This window comes from Pongo abelii, chromosome 3 (genome assembly GCF_028885655.2).
Source record: "Pongo abelii isolate AG06213 chromosome 3, NHGRI_mPonAbe1-v2.0_pri, whole genome shotgun sequence".
In the NCBI taxonomy this organism is placed as follows: Eukaryota; Metazoa; Chordata; class Mammalia; order Primates; family Hominidae; genus Pongo; species Pongo abelii.
Window position 1 is genome coordinate 10,686,397 of NC_071988.2, and position 22,243 is coordinate 10,708,639.

General features: G+C 36.6%; 1 long non-coding RNA gene across 2 annotated transcripts in view; it reads left to right on the plus strand.

Annotated features, from left to right (window-relative positions):
* The first annotated feature begins 5,531 nt into the window (after nt 1-5,531).
* Nucleotides 5,532-22,243, plus strand: part of LOC129058912 (uncharacterized) — an 86,876-nt gene continuing 70,164 nt past the window's right edge. For both annotated transcript variants that reach the window (XR_010139604.1, XR_008524350.2), the window contains exon 1: nt 5,532-5,718. This is a non-coding gene — a long non-coding RNA (uncharacterized LOC129058912). The remainder of the gene's footprint in view (nt 5,719-22,243) is intronic.

Here is a 22,243-nt window from a genome sequence, read left to right on the forward strand (position 1 = left end):
CTGAGCTTTATTATTTTCTTACTTCAACTCATTTGGGGTTTAGTTTGTTCTTGTTTTTCTAGTTTCTTGTGGTGCATCTTTAGGCTATTTATTAAAGTTCTTTTCTAATTTTTTTTTCTTTTTTCGAGAATGAGTCTTGCTCTGTCACCCAGGCTGGAGTCCAGTGGCACAATCTTGGCTCACTGCAACCTCCACCTCCCAGGTTCAAGCGATTCTCCTGCCTCAGCCTCCCGAGTAGCTGGGACTACATGCACATGCCACCTCACCCGGCTAATTTTTTGTGTTTTAAGTAGAGACGGGGTTTCACCGTGTTAGCCAGAATGGTCCCAATCTCCTGACCTCATGATCCGCCCGCCTTAGCCTCCAAAAGTGCTGGGATTACAGGTGCGAGTATTTTTGATGTAGGTGTTTATTGCTACAGACATCTTTTTTAGAATATTTTTTGGCTCATAGGTGTTGAGATAACATAGTTTTGTTCTCTTTTGTTTAAAGAATTATTTTAAAATTTCCCTTTAATTTCTTCACTGACCCATTGGTTATTTAAGAGCATGTTGTTTCATTTCCAAGTATTTGTGTGAAAGTTTCCAAAGTTTTTTGTTGTTGTTCACGTCTAGTTTTACAATATTGTGGTTAAAAAAACACTTGATTTGATTTTTATCTTCTTAAATTTGTAATACTTCTTCTGTGGCCTAGCATATCATTTATCTTGAAGAATGTTTTTTGTGTAGTTGAAAAGAATACATATTCTGAAGCTGCTGGATGGAGTGTTTTGTAAATATTTGTTAGATTCATTTGGTGCAGTTAAAGTCTGATGTTTGTTAATTTTTTTTGTCCATTATAGAAAGTTGGGTATTGAAATTTCTTCTTATTATTGTGTTATAGTCTATCCCTCCCTTTAGATCTAATAATATTTGTTTTATATAGTTCGGTGCACCAGTGTTGGATGTGTGTATATATATATCTATATGTGTATATATGTACATAGATATATGTATATACACCTGTTATTTTTGCTGTTGTTGAGTTGCTCCTTTTATCACTATACAATGACTTTCTTTGTCTCATTTAAATTTTTTATTTAAAGTCTATTTTATCTGAAATGAGTATGGCTACTTCCTCTGCTTTTTGGTTTCCATTTGCATGGAGTATCTTTTCTTATTCCTTCACTTTCAGTCTGTTTGTCTTTAATAGGGAGAGGAGTCTTTTATAAGCAGCATATAGTAAGGTCTTTAAAAAATTATTCACCACTCTGTCTCTTTTGGTTGGGAAATTTTATCCATTTACATTCAGGTTTATGGTTGATAAGTAGAGAAATATTCCTCTCATTTTGTTAATTGTTTTCTGGTTGTTTTGTAGATTTTTGTTCCTCTCTTATTTTCTTGCTGTTGGTCTCTCTAATTTGGTGGTTTTCTGTATGCTCAGCTTTGTTTCCTTTCTTTGCTTCATTCATGCATCTGCTGTAATTTCTTTCTTTATGCTTAACATGTGGCTAACATAGAGCCTTGTAGTTATAATAGACTATTGTAAACCTATATGTTGCTGTTTTTACCATTTGACTTTAAATCTTCATACTAGAGGCCTGAAAGATTTACATAGCACCATAATATCACTGAAAACTTCTGAGTTTGATTTATGCATTTATTTCTATTGATATTACACTTTCATGTGTTTTCATGATAGCAATTATATCTTTACTGAATATAGTACTATTGGCTGGCATTTTTTTTTCTTTTGGCACTTCTAATATATCACTTTACTCTCTCTTGGCCTATAAGGTTTCTGTTGAGCCCCTATACATGATTTCATGCTTTTCTCGTTAGCTTTTGGAATTATCTCTTTATCTTGTCTTTGACTTTTGGCAGTTTCATTATAATATGACCTCAAGGGTAACTTTTTGAGTGCTATGTCTTTGCAGACCTTCCCTTTTCCTGGATCTGAATGCCTATATTTCTCCAAGACTTGGAAAGTCTTTACCTATTATCTCATTAAATTGGTTTTTCATGCCTTTCTCCCTATCATCTCCCTCTGACAATTCTATAGCATGAATATTTGTTTGCATAATGTTGTCCTAGAGGTCTTATAGTCTTTTTCATTCTTTTTAAATTGTTATTTTTTTTCTTTCTGACTGGGCTATTTCAAAAAACTTGTCTTCAACTTTAAAAATTCTTTCTTTTGTTTTATCTAGATTGTTATTAAAGCTCTTGATTGTATTTTTAAAATTTCTATTTTTGAATTCTTCAGCTCCAAGGCTTTTGTTTATTTTTATATAATACCTATCTATGTTGCATTTCTCATTCAAATCATGAACTGTTTTCTAATTTCATTGAAATTTTGTTTATGTTCTCTTGTATCTCACTGAGTTTTCTTAAGATCATTATTTTAGAATTGTTTTTCAGGCATTTTGTAAATATCTTTTTCTTTGAGTTCTGTTACTGAAGACTTATTGTGCCCCATTGGAGATGCTATTTTTCCTTCTTTTTCCAAGTTTCCTGTGTCTCTATGTTGATATCTATGCATCTAGTGGAAGGGTTGCTTTTTCTAATTTTATGGAGTACATCATAGGTGGGTCCTGTGGGTTCTTTGGGTATGGTGCATTGGCTTTGGTTTTGGTTGGACTCAGTAGTGTGGTCTCCATACAGTTCCTTCTATTGTGATCCTCATTGGTGATGTCTGGGATTGCCTCAATGACTTAAGCTACAGAAGTTCATGATAGTGGTGACATGTTTTTGCTGGGGATGAGGGCACCAGGTTGGATTTCTAGCCCAGTGTAAGTGGGCATGGAGAGCCAACAGGCTATCTGGTGAGCTCTCTTTGTGGGGCTGGGTCACCACTGGACTGACTGTCAAGCTATGTATGCACAAGCAGGCTGGCTAGTTGTGTGGTAGTCTTTCCAGAAAATCAGGGCAAGTGCGGTGGTATGGTTGACTGTTCAACAGCTTCCTTTCTATGCAGATCCACCAGTTTCCTGTGGAAAGGTTGTGGAAGTATTGTGTAGATTTAGATGCTAGGATCTCAATAATTCTGTCAGATCCAAGCTGTAGGCAGCCAAGAGCATGGTGTTCCAGACATTCACGGAAATGTGATGGAATGACAGCAGGCACTCAAAGCTGAAAACAGTCAGTGGCCCCTGGCCCCCAGAGCGGGATACGCTTTAGTAGTTTGTTCAGTTTCAAGATGGCGCTGTGCCAGATCAGCTTAAGAGTGGAGGCAAAGGGTGCTCAATGTGGGCTTTTTTTCTAAGACAATGCAGCCACAAAACCTCTCAAATACTCTGCAAACTGGATTGGAGGCCTGTGAGGAATGGGGGATTCTCCTGAATAAAAAGAGGAAACAGTAGAGGGTTCTGGGGAAAAAAAGACACAGATGGAGCAGCAAAAGTTACTGATAGATGTTAGAATTCAGTCAAGACTGAGAAAAACAAACCAAACAAAGTTTGATATAGAAGTAGGGAGAAAGATTTTATTGCTGTATAGAAAAGTTTCTCATTCTCTAAGAGACATAAGGGAACAAATTCCACTCTTGTGCCTTTTTCATAAAGCACAGAACTTCCAGGCTATAGACACAAACTCTTGGCCAGCACTCTCTCTAGTGGTGGACCTATGAACTACCCCTCTGCACTTTTCTCAATTCCACGAAAATGCAGAAGACATCCAGTATTTAACAGTTGTTTATTACATCTGGGGAAAGAGAAATACATCTATATTATATGCATATCCATATATAAAATATAATGTATTCATATGTATAAAAATCCATACATATATAGAAATTATATATATTCATACAAATATATTTATTATATTTATATAATATATCCAATATATTGGATATGTGTGTGTGCATATATTGTGCATATATATATATATATATATATGCATTTCCAATAAAGAAAGTAATTCCCAATAAAGTAAGCATTTCCAATAAAGACAAAATTATATCCATGAGATCCCACCTAATAGGAAGAAGTGGCCCCTGCATAAAACAAACTTGCAAAGATATTCAGGGACCCGGAAATCAATGATAAGGGAATGGATCTGGAACAGGCGATATGTAATTTGCTACCTGTGAATTCTGATAATTCACATAAGCAATCTATGCCTCAGTTTCCTTAACTGATCTATTTGGATTGATCGTATGTCCCAGCTTGCCTGGGACAGTTTTGGTTATGCCAATTGTCCCATATAATTATTAATAATTCTGATTTTACTCTCTAAAGTGTCCCATTTGGGTGATGAATGATATGGTCACCCTAGTTATGTGATCCAAGGGTACTTTTTATATACTTTCATGGAGAGAAACGATTAAGCATGGAGCAGTTGAGGTACAGCCAGGAGTCAAGTGCTTGGTACTCAGTGCATTTTTAAACTAAGGTTTTGTCTGTGGAGCTAATTTCACCAATGATCGTTAAATGTCTCTTTGTATCTTCAATGTGTTATGTAAAGATGAGAGAATGGAGAGACTATAAGCTCTGGATCTTATCAAATTAATAAAGTTAACACTACCCAGAAAGCAGGAAAACCCTCTTGCATTACACATTTATCTGCATTTTCTGGCCTCTTGAAATCCTTAAAAACATTTAAAATATTCCACAAATAACGGAGAAACATTGACATTTCCACTATATTATAAAAAGGTATGGAAAAGGACAGAAAGCAATGATAATGAATGCATCATAATTTGGGTTTGGGTTAAGCTGGGCATTCCTACAGCTGCGCATTTTATTTCTATAAAAACACACATATGAAACAACTTTAATATCAAATAACAAGTGATTGGAGGAGTAATTATAGAGCATCCATACAATGCAACATATTGCAGCCACTAAAAATGATGGCATGAAGTTATATTTATTGACATGAAAAATAGCTCATAGCATACCATCAAGTGAAAAAAGCTATTGCTGACAAGCAGGTGCAATATTATTGTAAATTTATGTACAATTACATAATATATAGTTGTATGTGTTTATATGGTTTAGAAATGTCTAAAGTGTTCATCCACATATTAATAGTGATTATCTCTGGGTGGGGTGATTGCAGAGGACTTTTATTTCCTTTCTATTTTTTAAACAACAAATATGTTTCCTTTTAAAAAAACAAAACATACAATTTACATGAAATTACAAAAGGAATTTCTCTTAAACTATAATTCAGAGGTTGAAATACTTATGCACAGATGATGAGAATAGGCATTGATATACGAAAGCTAAATAGTCAGAACCTACACAGAATTAGAGCTCTTTCTACCATCAGTATCTGAGCCTTCCTGTAGCTCCATTTCTTGTAACTACCCCACCATCACCACCAAGAAAAAACAGTAGACCCTAAATGTAGCACCACAATTCCTGTGGTGCCAGTCTTAAAGAAGGTGCCAAATGGCCCCGTCCCCTGATTTAATACCTTTGTGCAAACCTGTCCCATCTCATGTGAGCTGGACTTGGTGACTAACTACAGTCAATAGAATTAAACAGAAGTCACATGCGTAAAATAGAAACTAGGTCATAAAAGTAGTATGACATCACCCGGAATCTCTCTAACGCTCTAGTTGTCATGTCAAAAAACCACTTAGACAGACTATGAAGAGATACATAGGGTGAGAAACAGAGGCCTTCAGCCAACAGCTGGGAGAAGCTGAGTCCCATCAGCAATTCAAAAGTCTGCAGCCCCAGCCAACAGTTTGATGTAACCTCATGAGAGACCCTGAGCCAGAACCACCTAGGTAAGCCACTCCCGGATTCGTGACCCACAAAATGATGTGGGATAATAGATGTTTGTTGCCACATGCTGGTAAATTTTGGCAAAATCTATTACAAACCAATGGATAATACAGTTTTAAACTTATTTGAGAAGTTCTGTCTCAGGAACAAGTAGCTAAGGAACCCTAATCTCAGCCAGCCTTTCCTTCCATGCCAGGCTCACTTGCTTCTCCACTGATAAAAAGATTCCTTGCATCAGCTGTTATGTGGTGTTTTTTCTTTCTTTAATATCAATCATGTTTCTTGTTCTTGGCACTTAGTATCCAAGTTGGATATCTCAAAGACATGTGACAGTTGTTTTTAGGTTGAAATCTTGCCTGAAATAGGGATTCCAGATGCACTGCTTGTTCTGATCTCTGAGTCCTGACTGTTCTTGCATTTAGTTGGTACTTCCTGAATTTTCTGGGCAGAGACCCATGTACTACCTGGACATCTTCCTTTGGCCAGTGATACCACAGTACACATTTGTAAGCACCATTTCTCTAAAACAGTGCAAGTGGGGGGAGCATTTATTGACTGTCAGTGTTTTAGATATGACTTAATTTAATTATTCAAAATGCTCTGAAAAGAAGTATTTTCATTTTATAGACAAACATTGAAGGTTCAGAAAGGGTAAAAAAATGTCCTGGATTATGGAGTTCATAAATGCAAACCCATATTTGTAACTCATACATATTTGACTCGTATACGCATGTACTTAACCCAAATAATGCATGGTCTCCCTAACAAATAGTTCTTTGTGGTAAGCCAAGGGGGAAAAAGTCTTTCTGACAGCCTCCTTAGCTGCTTCTCTGAGATCCTTTCACCTGTATATTCATTCCTCTTCAGTGGTCATGATGTGTCTGGAGTTGGTTCCTTCTGGTGGGTTCTTGGTCTCTCTGACTTCAAGAATGAAGCCGAGGACCTTCGCAGTGAGTGTTACATCTCTTAAAGGTGGGACAGACCCAAAGAGTGAGCAGCAGTGAGACTTATTGTGAAGAACAAAAGAACAAAGCTTCCACAGCGTGGAAGGGGACCCAAGCGGGTTGCTGCTGGGTCCGTGGCTTCATTGTTGAAGTCAATGAGACCGAGAACCCACTGGAAGGAACCAACTCTGGACACAATGACAAACCTGACCACAGCAAGGAAAACATTACTATTATTCATGCCACTGGCAGGTGGGGTCTGGAATTGTTTTGCATGACACTTTCCCGGTAGATGCTCCTCCTGGGCCTGTTCTAGTATATCACTATGATACCTGTCTACCAAAGTTTATCCACGTGCAGCTTCTTCCTCAACTTTACAGTAGGGACTCTGTTCCCCTGCTAGGATGGAAGTCTTCCGTGTCCCAATCACCTGATTTAAAACTCTGACAAGCTATATGGCCAAGTCCTTTTCCTGGGTGGGTACTGACCTTGGCTTCCAGACACCTTTCCCCCTTGATTTATTTCCAAGAATGAAGAAAGAAGAGCAGATCAGGTACAAATAGACACAATTGTAATATTGTCCCTGATTGCAGCTTTTGTGTAGTTCTATCCCACACACTGTATTCATTATCCCTTTATCATCTTGGGGTCATTTTCATCACATTAAACCCCTAAACTAATTGTTCTAAACTTTAGTGTGCATGAGATTCACCTACTCTGCTACTTCTTGCTTCTACGAACTTGGAGAAGACAAAGTTCTTATCTAATCCTCAGGTTCTTTTTGTAGTGGTGATTTTTAATAAGAACTCTCCTATAATGTGGCTATAAAAATTAAATGAGATAATCCATGGGAAGCATTTGGTATGCTTCAAGACAAATTGCAAATGATAGTGTTCTTTGTTATTAAAAGGCACAGGTGGGGCCTTTGGATGCCCATTTTTAATAAGCAACTCTAGCGATTACAACACAAGTTGCCATTAGAGCATACTATAAGAATTACTAACAGAATATAACTAAACCTTGTTTGGTTATTTTGATATTATTGATCTTATGCATTCCCTAGTTTCTATTCTCCTTAACCTTTGCATCTAACTTGCCAGGAAATGTTCTTTCTCTTTTCAGAATTTTCTGCTTTATTTCTGAGATGCTAAATAGCTATGTCTCTCTTGCAAGACATTTTATTTTATTTATTTTTTATTTTTTATTTTTTCAGACTGACAACTTGGCAATAGTGACTGCGTGGAAAGTGGCCTGCAGCTCTAACCCATATTCCATCAGAGCCCTTTCCTCTAGAGTTAGTCCATAATCTGTATTGGCTGTTGTTATTTCCACATCCACTCATATAACAAATATTTCAGGATGTAAAGTACATTTTTTTTCTGGAATAAGAGCCCAGAGATTATGAGCTACTTGTTAGTCATGGAAATGTCTATGGTTTAGTATTAAATTTCAAGACAAACAAAAGGCACTTCCATTTTGGTTATGATGGATAATGGATTTCAGAATTATTCTTTGCTTGTACAAACAACAATGGCATGAAAAATGGGATAAATAAATGGAACTAGTTTAGGTCTTGGCAGCAGAGATCTCAGAATGCATGTTGTTTTTAAATGTCAGAAACATTCATCACGATAGCCCTTATATTGGAAAATAAAATGTTACAATAATCTTTAAAATTAAAGCAAATATAGTGACTATAATAAAATTGCATTAGAAGCCAATTAAATATTTCTAAAAAATACCCAAAATATTTAGTAATAAATTGGAACAAAGTAATAATCTGTAATAGTATTATTTATAATTAAATCAATACTACATACTAAATAATGCAAGATAAAATAATAATTACATATAATTTCCAATAGTATAAAATGACTATAATATTTAGATAAAATTTGTGGAATTAAGCTGAAGTATTGCTTGGAGAAAAATCTATAACTTCAAATGACTTGATTAAAAAAGAAGATAGGTTTAAGATTAATAATGTAAGTTTAAACATTAAGAAACTAGGAAAAGAAAGGTAAATTGATATTAAATAAAAGGAAGGAAATAATAAGGATAAAAATAAAAACACATAAACAAGAACAGCAAACAGTCAACAAAAACAAAACGTCATTCATTGAAAGGACCAATAAGATTAATACACCTCTAGATTAAATGATCAAGAAAAGAAAGAGAAAACACAAATTATCAATATCAGGAATGAAGGAGAAGACATCGCCAAGAATTCTAACAATATTACAAGAATCTCAAAAGATAATTACGAAATCTTTTGTGCCAATAAACTCTTCAACTTAAATTAAATAGAAAAATTCCCTGAAGTCATATTCCCAAAACTGTCTCAAGACAAAACAGAAAAAGCTGTGTATCTATTAAAGAAAGCTAGTTTCTAGTTAAACATATTTTAGTCAAGGAAACTCTAGGCATACATAGCTTCCTTGATATATTCAGGCAAATATTTAAAGTACTGCACATCTGTTTTTCAGAAGATAAGGAAGCACTTTCTGATTCATTTTTTGAACTATCATTACTGTGACAACAAAACCAGACAGGTATTGCAATGAAGGAAATCTCAAGATGGATCTCTCTCAGGAGCAGATGCAAAAATTCTTAACAAAATAAATATTAACAAATCATATCTGATAATAGACTGTAATCAAGTCACATTTATTCAAGCCATGCAAGGTTGGTTTAACATTGCAAAGTGAATCAATATACATTACCATATTAACAGATTAAGAAAATAATGTATTTAGTCATTTCAATAAATGCAGAAATATTATTTAATACAAATTCTCAGCAAACTTAGAATAAATGGGGACTTCCTCAGCCTGATAAAGACATGTATAAATAATCTTCAGCTAAGATCTTATTTAATAGTGAAACCATAATAAAAAATAGGACAATAATATCCATCCATTAAGAGGGATATTGCTTTCCCCATTGTGTTGGAGCACCTGGCCAGTACAATAAGAAAACAAACAAGCAAACAAATAGTATGTGTAGTTTTTGCAATAACATAAAGATGATAAAGGTTAGGAATAAGCTAAGGGATAGATTTATAAGAACTTAATAAAAAGTATAAAGCATTGCTGAAATAAATTTAAAAATTCAAATAAATGCGAAAATATACCATATTCACAGTTTTGAAGATTGAATATTGTTCCTGGGTTGGTTCTTTTCAGATTGATAGATTTTGTACAACATTCATAAAATTACAGTAGAGTTTTGCCACAGTGATTTGAAAGTCCTATGTTCATTGTAAAAGTCATGTATTAATTTCAAAAGTTATAATTGCCAAAACTGTTTTAAAAAGGAACAGAATTGAATTTAATATAAAGCATCAGTGATCAAGGGAGTGCGAATTTTGCATAAAGATAAACAAATAGATTAATGTAACAGATTATAGTTTCTACAAATATACCTATAATTATCAAGTTGATTAATTCTCAACAAAAGGCAACAAACCAATTCAATGAAGAAAATTAACATTTTAAATAAGTTATGTAGAATCAAATCGATAACCCTAGGGAAAAACTTCTCATCCCTTGGTTCATCCTATGTGCAAGAGTAAATTTGAGTGGATCTGATGCATTAATTTTAAGGTTGAAATTATGGTTTCTAGAGGAAAACAGGAAAGACGTCTTTGTGATCGAGACAAAGTAAAAAAAGACTTTTTTGAAAGCACAGTTCCATAAAACATTAAAAAGTGATGAATTGAACTTTATAAAAATTAAATACCTCAGTTCATCAAATGACTCTTAATAAAATTGTATCATTAGCACAGATATCTGAGAAAGGACTTTTTCCAGAAAAAAAGAACTGCAATTTAAAAAAAGGGGAATGATACCTAAAGGCCAATAAGCACATTACATTTTTTAATGTGCTCAGCACTATTAGTCAAAAGAGAAATGCAAATTCAAATCAAATTATGATATCATACAAATCCACAGGAATACACAAAGCCACTACACCAAAATGCTGGTGAGAATGTGGAGCTATAAAAACTGTGTTTTTTTTGTTTTTTTTTTTGAGAATGTAAAACATTACAAGCATTTTGCATTATTCTGGTAGTTTCTTACAAAGGTAAATATTCAGTGATCAAACTATTCCACTACTAGTTATTTAAACAAGAGAAATCAAAACAAATGCCACAATAAGACTTTTATGAGAATGTTGAGAGCAGCTTTATTCATAATATACAAATAAAACTAAAAACAATTCAAATATCTATTAACAAGACAATGAATAAATAAAGGATGATATATTTATAAAATGAAATACCATTCAGGAATATCAATATTTGTATGAATGAAATAACATGGGCAAATCTTAAAAATGTGATGTTGAGCTAATACATTCTGACCAAAACAGTACGTATTGTAAGATTTCATTTATTTGAAATTCTATTTTAGGCAAAGCTTAATTTGTGGAGATAGAAATCAGAGTAGCAGTTGCCCCTGGGTGGGAGTTTGAAGCCAGACTGCCTTGGGAGGTGGCAGAGAGTCCAGGCTTTCCGAGATGTTGCAAATGTTCTCTTCTGACTGGGGAGAGGTTATATGAGTATATGCATATGTTAAAACATATTGCAATGTAAATTTAAATTCTATGTATTCCACTCTATGTAACTATATTGGTGTACTTACTCTGTCATAACAGAATACCATAGACTGAGTGGGTTAAACAACAGAAATTTATTTTCTCACGGTTCTGGAAGTCAGAAGTTCAAGAAGAAGGTGCCTTCAGAGTTGGTGTCTGATGAGGCCACTCTGTCTGACCTTTGCTGTGTGCACACTAGGGAGAGAGAGAGCTCTAGTATCTCTTCCTCTTCTTCTAAGGACACCAGTTCTACTCAGTTAGGGACCTACTTTTATGACCTCATTTTACCTTACCTTCCTAAAGACTGTACCTACAAAAATCAAAAAAGAAAAAGAAAAAAACCTTTATCTTCAAAAAAGCCAAACAGAGAGCTAGAGGTTCAACATATGAATTTGAGAGAGACACAATTTAGTTCATGACAGTAACTTATAGACTTAAAATGGAAAAAAAGGCAGGGAAAAGATACATTTATGTTCTAAGGGAAGTTTCATTTCTAGTTATATTAAAACTAAACATCATCATTATTATTATTATTATTATTATTTGAGACAGTGTCTTACACTGTTGCCCAGGCTGAAGTACAGTAGTGCAATCTAGGCTCACTGCAGCCTCCTCCTCCTGGGTTCAAGCAATTCTCCCACCTCAACTTCCCTAGTAGCTGGGACTGTAGGCATGCACCACCACACCTAGTTAATTTTTGTATTTTTTGGTAGAGACAGGATTTCACCATGTTAGCCAGGCTGGTCTCAAATTCCTGACCTTAAGTGAGCCACCTGACTTGGCCTCCCAAAGTGTGGGGATTACACGTGAGCCTGGCCCTAAATATTAAATATTAAAATACACTTCATTTCTAGTGATATAAAAATTAAAGTGAGAAAACATCCAGAGTCACATGTTTATCAACAAGTATAGTAACAAATGCTCTGACGAATCAGTCAAAGGAAGCTGATTAAATAGCTTGAATTCAACACAATTGAGCTGTTTCCACTATGCTGGTCTTACTGGCAATGACACTTTAGTTAAGAAAGGAGTGAGGTAATTTACCTTTAAGTGAGGCTTTGATTTTGCCAACTTAATACAGAGCCGCATCTATGACCATAAATTATACCTCTCACTAATCCATTTGTCCTTCTGACATATTAGAATGATTTTGCAAGATTCCACATCAATCACACACCTTCATGTATTACATATGTGACAAATTACTATTTGATAAAATCTAATTTAACTCCATACAGTCAATGTTGCATAGGAAATAAGCTCTTGAAGGCTGGGCAAAATTGAGAAGCTTGAAATACTATTATATGCTTTTTTCCTTCTACTCCATGGGGATTGTCATGTAAAGACCCATAGGAAATGCTTTCCCTGATGTCCTCCCAGGAATATCTCCTGTGCTACAACTGAAAAAAGTAATATTCTTTCTTCTATCTTTGCATTAAACATATATTGAGCATGTTTTCTCTTTCTAAGCACTGCAGTGGGTGCTGGTCATAAGAAATAAACACAAGTAATTTATTAGCCATGAGAACACTCACACACCCATCATTCCATGAGATGTGGTGGTTTCCAGCAGAGACAAGACTGTGAAACTCTGTCTTGGGCTAATGAGGAAAATAGATGTGTGAACTTTGACTCTTTGAGTAAACTGCAGTTTACTTGGTAGAGGTAGAGTGAGAAACGGCAAGAAAATCCCAGGTACAAGGAATAGCAGTGAAGCTTTTAAGACTTGAAAAGAGCATGGAGCATTTCTAGAATTTGGTGGCTCTGTGTGCCTTTGTGGAAAATGAGACGGGAAAAGTAGGGAGAAGACAGAATATGTTAAACAGTGTTGAATATCATGCTTTCATTCTTTTAGACTTTAGTGAGCTTAAGAGAATTTTTAAACTGAATTGTACCATTAGATTTTTCTCTCAGAAAGGCTGGAGTCCCAACTATAAGGAGAGTAGGGGGAAGGGATCTAGCTATAAAACCACTGTCATTGGGAAATTGGATTACATAGAGGCCAGCACTAAGGTTGTTTGCAATTATTTTATTGATTGCTTTAATATTTAGTAGACCACATGGAATCAGCTAACGAGATAGTTACAAGGAGTATATAGAGAACACATTGACATCTCGATAATCTAAGAGCATATAACCCATTAGTGGAGGCAGACAGGTGAATGAGTACTTAAAAATATCAGGGGCATCTTGACATTTTTTCATGATCACTCTATTTCCAATGTCTTCGGTGAGCAAAATAATACCAACTTCTCACCTTTATTAGGCATTTTGTAATTTCCAAAGCATGTCCATATACATTTTCTCACTTGAGCTTCACAGAAGCCTCTGTAATGGAGGAAGTTATCCTAGGAAGAAACTGGGGCTTAAACAGAGAAAATGATTTGCATAACAGCCTAAGAGTAGTCAGGAACAGAGTTGAAGCCAGAATGTAGTATTTATTCCAGTGCACTGCACAGCTTCTCTGTGAACTCTAGCTCAGCATTTACAATCATCTTCTTTATTTGTTTTGAATCTTCAAATCCTGATTGTTTACCCAGCAGGTCCATTGGCCCTCTCTGACCTCTCCTTTCCCATGGGTGTGCTGGTAACTGTCAGTCTTCTAGAGCTACACTGCTGTCCAGCCCTGCTCCATATTATTTTGTGTCTTCCCGATTCTGGTTTGTATCATCAGCCTCTGACCCACAACTTGAGCATCCCAAATCCTTGGGCCTATCTTGTGCTCCATTTGACTGTCTCCTTCTTACACCTGGACTTGACCTACTTGAAGAAAATTTTCAAGGGGTAGAGAATTTCTCCTCGAGATCAATATTTTGTGTTAACTCTAAGCCTAGTTACTTGGATTCAATCAGGTCTTCTTCTTTTGTTAATGGATCTCAAGTGCAATTGTATTATTTATAATCCTTGGCCATGCAATGTATCATTGGTCCACGGATTACACTTTTTTAAATTTTCAAAAAGTGATTACAATTAATTTGAAATAATGTCATAAACATCCATGAACCCACAGTTAAGGAAGAACATTAACAGTAACTGTATGGGGTCCTCTTGCATTTATTTTTCTTACGTAACTCCATCTCAAGTAACCACCATCCAAAATTCTCTGTGCATCATTTCCTTGTTTTCCTATTTGTGTGTGGCATTTCAAGCAAGCACTTGTTTGTTAATAATTGTATTCAACTTTATTTTTAAAAAGGATTTACAGCATACATAATATTTTTCAATGTATTTTTAAAATTTGAATATATTTTTATAATTCATCTATACTGTTCATTATTATTATACCACATTTATTTTTAGGGCCATAATAGTAAATATACAACAGTTTATTCATCTTGTATCCTCTCTATTGGCATTAGGTTGTTTATAGGTTTTTGCTAGTTTCAAAGATTTTGTGCATAATAGTGGACACATATCTATTTGGTAAGCCTGTTTAAAAGGTTCCCTTGGTTCTACATGTAGAAGTAAAATATGTACCTTTCTCAGTATTTGAATATACAAGTTTACAATACTCAACTATTTTCTTAAGAGATTCAGCCAAATTTACATATCAATCAGTAATAGGTAAGAGATGCTATAAATTTGTATCTTTCTAGCATTTGATATTGTCAGACTTTTGAAATTTTACTGATCAATTGACGGTAAAATATAGTAGCATATCATGGTCTTCAACTGCATCTTTCTCAAAACTAATGGAGCTGGATATACCCTCGTATTTTACAAACCATACATATTTTTATATTTTATGACAAACTTATTCAAACTGTCCATATTTCCCTGGGGTTCGTGTTTTTCTTTTAAACTTGTATAAGTTCTTTATATAGTCTTTGTTGTGTATATTAAATATGCTTTCTCTCAGCTTCTAGCTGATCTCTGAAATAAATATGATGTACTGTATAAAGACTAGTTTAGAGAAAAACTGTGTCATAAATTTTAGTGTTGACACTTTTTCAATGTGTGACCTGGTTATTCAGCACCTCTTGACTTAAGTTGTATGTTAAGTGGTCAAAAATTCATGCTGCTAGTGATAATTAGGAATCAAATAACATTGTTGAGCTCTTATTATATGCCAAACACTCTGCCAGGCCCTCGGTTAGGGAGAGGTGACACATTCTCTGACCTCACCATGAGTATGGTGTAATGAGAAGCAGATGAACAAACAATTATAGTGAACTGTAATAGTGTGACACAGTTGATAAGCGCAGGTGCTGTAGAAGCTTGAATCCAATCTAAAACAGACTTTGCAAGAAAGGGCTGGCAGCATGGCCATGTATTTATTCAAGCATACATGGATTCATTTACCAAACATACAGTGAATACCAACTCTGTGTCAGATACTTTGCTAAGCACTATAAGTGTTATAAATGGAATTCACATGAATTAGAAAATGGCTAACTTCTGGGGGAAAGAGAAAATAAAGTGTTAAAGAACTCCCAGGTTTTTACCTGTGTGAACTGTGTTTATGCACAAGGGGTTGTCTCTACTTTAGGTTTTAATCTCACCTCCTATTATTATTCAAAGCTCATTGGTCCTACTAAATTATCAGCTTGTTAATAAAATTAATATGGAAGATTATATTTTTATTCTCAATTTTTTACTCCTTTTCTGCAATAAGATTAAACAATTGGGTTGCCTGACATGTGACTTACCCTGTGACACTGACCTTGGCCATATGACATACTTTGGTCAATTAGGTGTGAGCACATATTTTTCTTGTCAGAGACAGTGCTTTAAGTGTCACTGCATTTTGTGGCTCAGTGTCCTTGAGTTTCTGCCCATGGTCCGTGGCAGGAATTCTCCTGCAGTTTGGGTGCACACATAGAGCATTTCTTAAAAAAGCCTCTGCCAATCTGCCCTCCACTGGCAGAATACCCTAAAACCTTGATGGATTCCTGCTTACTTTTCCCATCAGTTGAAATGTTAGCTACTGCAGAAAGTCTTTGCCATACCCACTGTATATCTTCCCACTCTCCCTTTAGACTGAGTGCTCCTTAAAATCAGGAACCTGTTGATTTCATTTTTCTATCATTGTGCACCAGACAATGTTTGATACAAAGGAGGTATTCTGCAAAGAGTTGTTGAATGAGTGTATGAATGAGAGGCCTGAGATTCCCAAGAGGGAGGACTTGGAGTCTCGTGGACAAGTTTGTTCACACACATTCACTCCTGATTATTGCGTTTTATAAATATTTTAGTAATCTACAGAAAAAAAGATAATTGTGGCTGGGTTGACTTTGGGAATCATTGCATAACAGAATTTTTCTAAAAATGCACCCTTGAAAGAGTTTGTCATAATAAACACATCATAGCAATAATAATTTTACATAATTTTACTTTTTGACCATTTAATTATTTCATTCCACAAATATTCATAGAGTGACTCTTATGTACCAAGTTTTTCATTTTACAATTGAAATAACTGAGTACCTAAAAAGGAAAAAGACTTGCCTTGTTCAAGATTAATAACTCTGAATTGTAGCTTAATGATTTCTGGGGGATAGGGGACTCCCTGAAAACAAATTAAACTGTGGATGTTCTGGAAGACTCTAGTTCTTCTTCCTCCAGGTTTCACATTCAAAAATGGAAGTGGATTTTGTACTGAGACAGATGAGAACTCTAGTGCATTTGTACATGTGTATGAGAGTGTGTGTGTGTGTGTGCGCATGTGTCTGTGTGTCTCTGAGTATGTAACCATGTGTGTGAGTGGGTTTGGCCGTATGTGTGTATGTGTGCATGTGTGTGTGACCCAAAATCCAGGAATTCCACCCTGCTGAGCAAAATGCATTTCATCAGTATTTATTCGTACATACTACTGAAATTTGAACGTCTTTTGAAGTTGACAAAGTATTTTAAAATTCATTATATTTTGCTCTAGGCAGAGGTATTCTAATCTTTTTCATTTCAGAAAAGGTAACCAAAGCAAATATAATGACTACCATGGATTCAGAAATGCCAGTGTGCCAGGCTCTGATCACAGGGCTTTGCAGATTTTTAACTCAGCTAACACTCATATCAACTAAGTAATATAGACTCTATTGATATATATTCACACTCTTATGTTAATATCATAACCAATTAATATCATCCACACTTATCTGATGAGGAGACTGAAACACAGTGTATTCAGTAACCTGCCTCAGGCCACACATATAGCTGGTAAAATGTGGTACTGTGATTTGACCTTGGCACTCTGACTCCAGAGCGAAACTCTGAACTACTCCAAGATACTAGTGGTGCTTCATTCATCATTTCCCAACCTGTAGGTGGAAGATCAAACTTCTGACTTAAAATTTGTAACTTTTCTCATCCTTTTTTAAAGTGTCATATCCCTGCTAAACATTTTCATTTACAAAGCACATTTACCATAATTCATTTATTTATAGAACAACAGATGGGCGAAACAAATAAAATTACCTTTCTTCAGTGCACAGATTAAAAACTGGGATTCAGGCTCAGAGTATTCAAGAGGCTCACCTGGGGTTATACCGGCAGTTAGCAGCAGACCTGAGACCAAAACCTAAGACACACAAGATGCAAGGATCCTCAACTCATATGACCTCTGTGGTCCACGTGCTTATTTTGAGTTCTGCTATTCTAAGTGAGCTATGTTTACAGATGTCTTAACCAGCGTGGGCTGCTATAACAAAGTCTCATAGACTGAATGGCTTATAAACAACAGATATCTGTTTCTCACAGCTCTACAGGCTGGAAATCCAAGGTCAGCATACCAGCATGCTCAGATTGTCATGAGGGCCCTCTTCCAGATCGCAGATGGCTACCTTCTTGTAGCCCCACATGGAAGGAAGGAAAGAGAGCTATCTAACTCCTCAGCCTCTCCTTATAAGAGTACTACTAATCCCATTGATGATGGCTCTACCCTTGTGACCTAATTACCAGCCAAAGGCCACACCTCTGAATATTATCACATTGGGATTAAGGATTCAACATATATGAATTTGGTGGGGAGGAATACAAACATTCTGTTCATTGAGACAGACACGGTATAATTTCTAACTTTACCTTAATAAAAATATAAATAAACCAAAGTGACCCAGAATGTCTTAACAAACAAGCCATGACCATTGTGCCACTGGGTTCTTAGAGCAGACGTCATGGAAATGGGCCAGATGTAAGGTGATTGCAGTATTTGGAGACACATAGCTGAAAATAACACTTGCAGCCCCCATGCACCCAGAAGTTTGTATCTCAAAGCAAATAGAAACAATAGAATGTTCACAGTGCTGACAGCCAGGGTGATAAAGGCTGACTCAGCGAGCAGGGGAGACCCTTATTGGAATTCAGTAGCAGAGGTTTTGATAGGCACCATTTAATTAAATATGTTATATCAGACCCATGGACTGTTAACTCTTTTGTAAGTTAGTTCATCTTCCATGTCAAGTAAAATGTGGCTCTTTTTTTGTATTGGGATCATAAGCCAATCCATATCATGTATCAGTTACCTATAATTAACATTAATTGTGACAAGCTGTGCTGTTGTTGAGTTATCTCAAGTTATAGGACTATTATATAGCTTTGCTGAAGTTGCACAGCCAATTCAAGAGTAGCTTCAATTGCTAATGAATGTAGTTCCTTTTTTCAGTCATTCTTCTCTTACACCATTAACCATTCAATCTATTAGTCATTCCAACTACAAATTCCAAACCTAGATTTCCGTGTTGCCTGACATTTTTCAGAGCTTGTCTGTAGGTATTTTCTCACAGTCTTCTACAAAAGACTTAGAAATAGATATCACTGTTTCCCTTTTAAAATTTAAGAATTCCCTTTTAGAATTCCTAAGGCTGGAGAAATATAGACACTTGCCCGAGGTCACATGGAGAATGCAGCAGAATCTGATCAGAATGCAGGAGAATTTTAACTCCAACTTGAGACTTTTTCTTCTCTCACACATGGGGTCCTGATTAAAAACAAAAACAGAAACAAAAACAGGCAGACAATTCTTCCAATGCCTGAATATACAAAATGCAAATATATACAAAGATGCCTATATATACAAACATGTAAAGAAATTTGGATTCTTCACTATTATGCTCATATTATCTCAGAGCTAGCTGACTCTGTTAATGCCTCTCTATTAATCCTCTTATTGACTATAGGATAAAATAAAGCCCTTACTCCTCAACCTGACTTTTACCATCTGAACCTTGTCTATTTCTGCTGTCTTATCACCAACTATTTTCCTGTACTCACTGCTCCTTCCATCACACAGGATGACTTATAATTTCAAACCGTGTCCATGTTCTCTAGTAATTCTGCCTGCGTTGTTCCTCCAGACAGCCTTGCAATCCCTTTTCCATATGCTTGGTTAAAACTTACTGTTCATGATTACTCAGATCATATGTCAACTGATTAAGTATACCCTTTGGATTCCATCTTTGTGCCATATATAGTGGTAGGCCAGGGGCGTTCACTGTTTTGGTTTCCATGGGCCACATTGGAAGAAGAAGAACTGTCTTGGGCCACACGTAATATACCCTAACATTAAAGATAGCTAGTGAGTTAAAAAAAATTACAAAAAAGACCTCATAAACTTTTAAGAAAGTTTATGAATTTGTGTTGGGCCACACCCAAAGCCATCCTGGGCCACATGCAGCACATGGGCTGCAAGTTGGACAAGTTTGTGCTAGGCACTGAAGGTCTAGATAGAGTGACCAATTGACCTGGTTTGCCAGGAACTGAGGGAGCTTCTGGGTTAAAGAATGTATAGTGCTAAAAGTGTAATAGTTGTAGGCAAAAAGTTTGTATCCAACATCTAGAGGACAATTGACTCCTCAGTTTCATCCTGTCATCCCTAGGCATTTGGATATTGCCTCCTCTGTGTTGCCTGGTTTCTGTCACTGCATTTACCTTATTGCTTTAATTATTGGTGTATCAACTGTCCACCTCCCAAAAAACTGTGTGATATGGTTTGCGTTGGCTCTGTATCCCCACCCAAATCTCATCTTGAAGTGTAATTCCCACATGTCCAGGGAGGGTCATTATGGAAGGTGATTGGATCATGGGGGCGGTTTCCCCCATGCTGTTCTCATGATAATATGAAAGCTGTCATGAGATATGATGGTTTAAAAAATAGCAGTTTTCCCTGTGCTCTCTCTTTCTCTCCTGCTGCCTTGTGAAGAAGGTTCTTGCTTCTCCTTTGCCTTCTGCCATGATTGCAAGTTTTCTGAGGCTTCCCCAGCCATGCAGAACTGTGAGTCAATTAAGCCTCTTGTATTGGTAAATGACCTATTCTCAGGTAGTATCTTTATAGCAGTGTGAAAATGAACTAATACAGAGAATTGATAACAGAAGTAGGGTACTGCTATAAAGATAACCTGAAAATGTGGAAGCGAATTTGGAACCAAGCGACAGGCAGAGGTTCGAACAGTTTGGAGGGCTGAGAAGAAGACAGGAGGGTATAGGAAAGTATGGAACTTCTTGAGACTTGTTGAATGGTTTTGATCAAACTGCAAATAGTGATATGGACAATGAAGTCAAGGCTGAGGTGGTGTCAGATAGAGATGAGGAAGTTGTTGAGAAATGGAATAAAGGTAATTCTTGTTATGCTTTACCAAAGAGAATGGCATTTTGCCCCGGCCCTACAGATTTGTGGAAATTTGAACTTGAGATAGACAATTTAGGGTATCTGGCAAAAGAAATTTCTAAGCATCAAAACATTCAAGAAGTAAGCTGTATTGTTCTGAATGCTTTCAGTCATATGCATTCACAAAAAGATGGTTTCAAATTGGAACTTATGTTTAAAAGCAAAGCAGAGTATTTTGGGAAATTTGCAGCCTGACTATAAAGAAAAAGCTCATTTTCTGGGGAGGAATTCAAGCTGGTTGCAGAAATTTGCATAAGTAATGAGGAGCCAAATGTTAATAGCCAAGTCAATGGGGAAAATGTCTCCAGAGCATGTCAGAGATCTTAACAGAAGCCCCTCTTATCACAGGCCCAGAGGCTTAGCAGGGAAAAATGGCTTTGTGGGTTGGACCCAGGGCCCTTCCTCTCTGTGCAGCTTTGGAGCTTGGTGCCCTGCAGCCCAGCCATTCCAGCTGCAGCCATGGCTAAAAGGGGCCAAGATACAGCTCAGGCCATTGCTTCAGAGGGTGTAAGCCCCAAGACTTGGTGGCTTCCATGTGATGTTGCACCTGTGGGTGCACAGAAGACAAGAGTTGAGCTTTGGAAACCTCTGCCTAGATTTCAGAGGATCTATAAAAATGCCCGGATGTTCAGGCAAAAGTCTACTGGAGGGGTGGAGCCCTCATGGAGAATCTCTGCTAGGGCATTACAAAGGGGAAATGTGGGGTTGGAGCCCCAACATCGAGTTTGCACGGGGGCACTGCCTAGTGGAGCTGTGAGAAGGCTGCCATACTCCAGACCCCAGAATGGTAGATCCACCAACAGTTTGCACCATGTGCTTGGAAAAGCCACAGGCATTCAATACCAAACCATGAAGGCAGCTGCAGGGGCTGTACCCTCCAGAGCCACAGAGGCAGAGCTTCCCAAGGTCTTGGGAGTCCACCCCTTGCATCAGTGTGTCCTGGATGTGAGACATGAAATCAAAGGAGATTTGGGAGCTTTAAGACATAATGACTGCCTGGCTGAGTTTCAGACTTGCATGGGGCCTGTGGCTCCTTTGTTTTGGCCAATTTCTCCCGTTTGGAAAGGGAACATTTACCCTATGCCTGTATCCTCTTTGTATCTTGGAAGTAACTAACTTGGTTTTGATTTTATAGGCCCATAGGTGGAAAGGACTCTCCTTGTCTCAGATGAGACTGTGGACTTAGACTTTTGAGTTAATCCTGGGTTGAGTTAAGATCTTGAGGGACTGTTGGGAAGGCATGATTGGTTTTCAAATGTGAAAAAAAAATGAGATTTTGGAGGGGCCAAGGGCAGAATGATATGGTTTGGATCCGTGTCCCCACTCAAATCTCATCTCAAATTGTAATCTCCATGTGTCAATGGAAGAACACAGTGGTAGGTG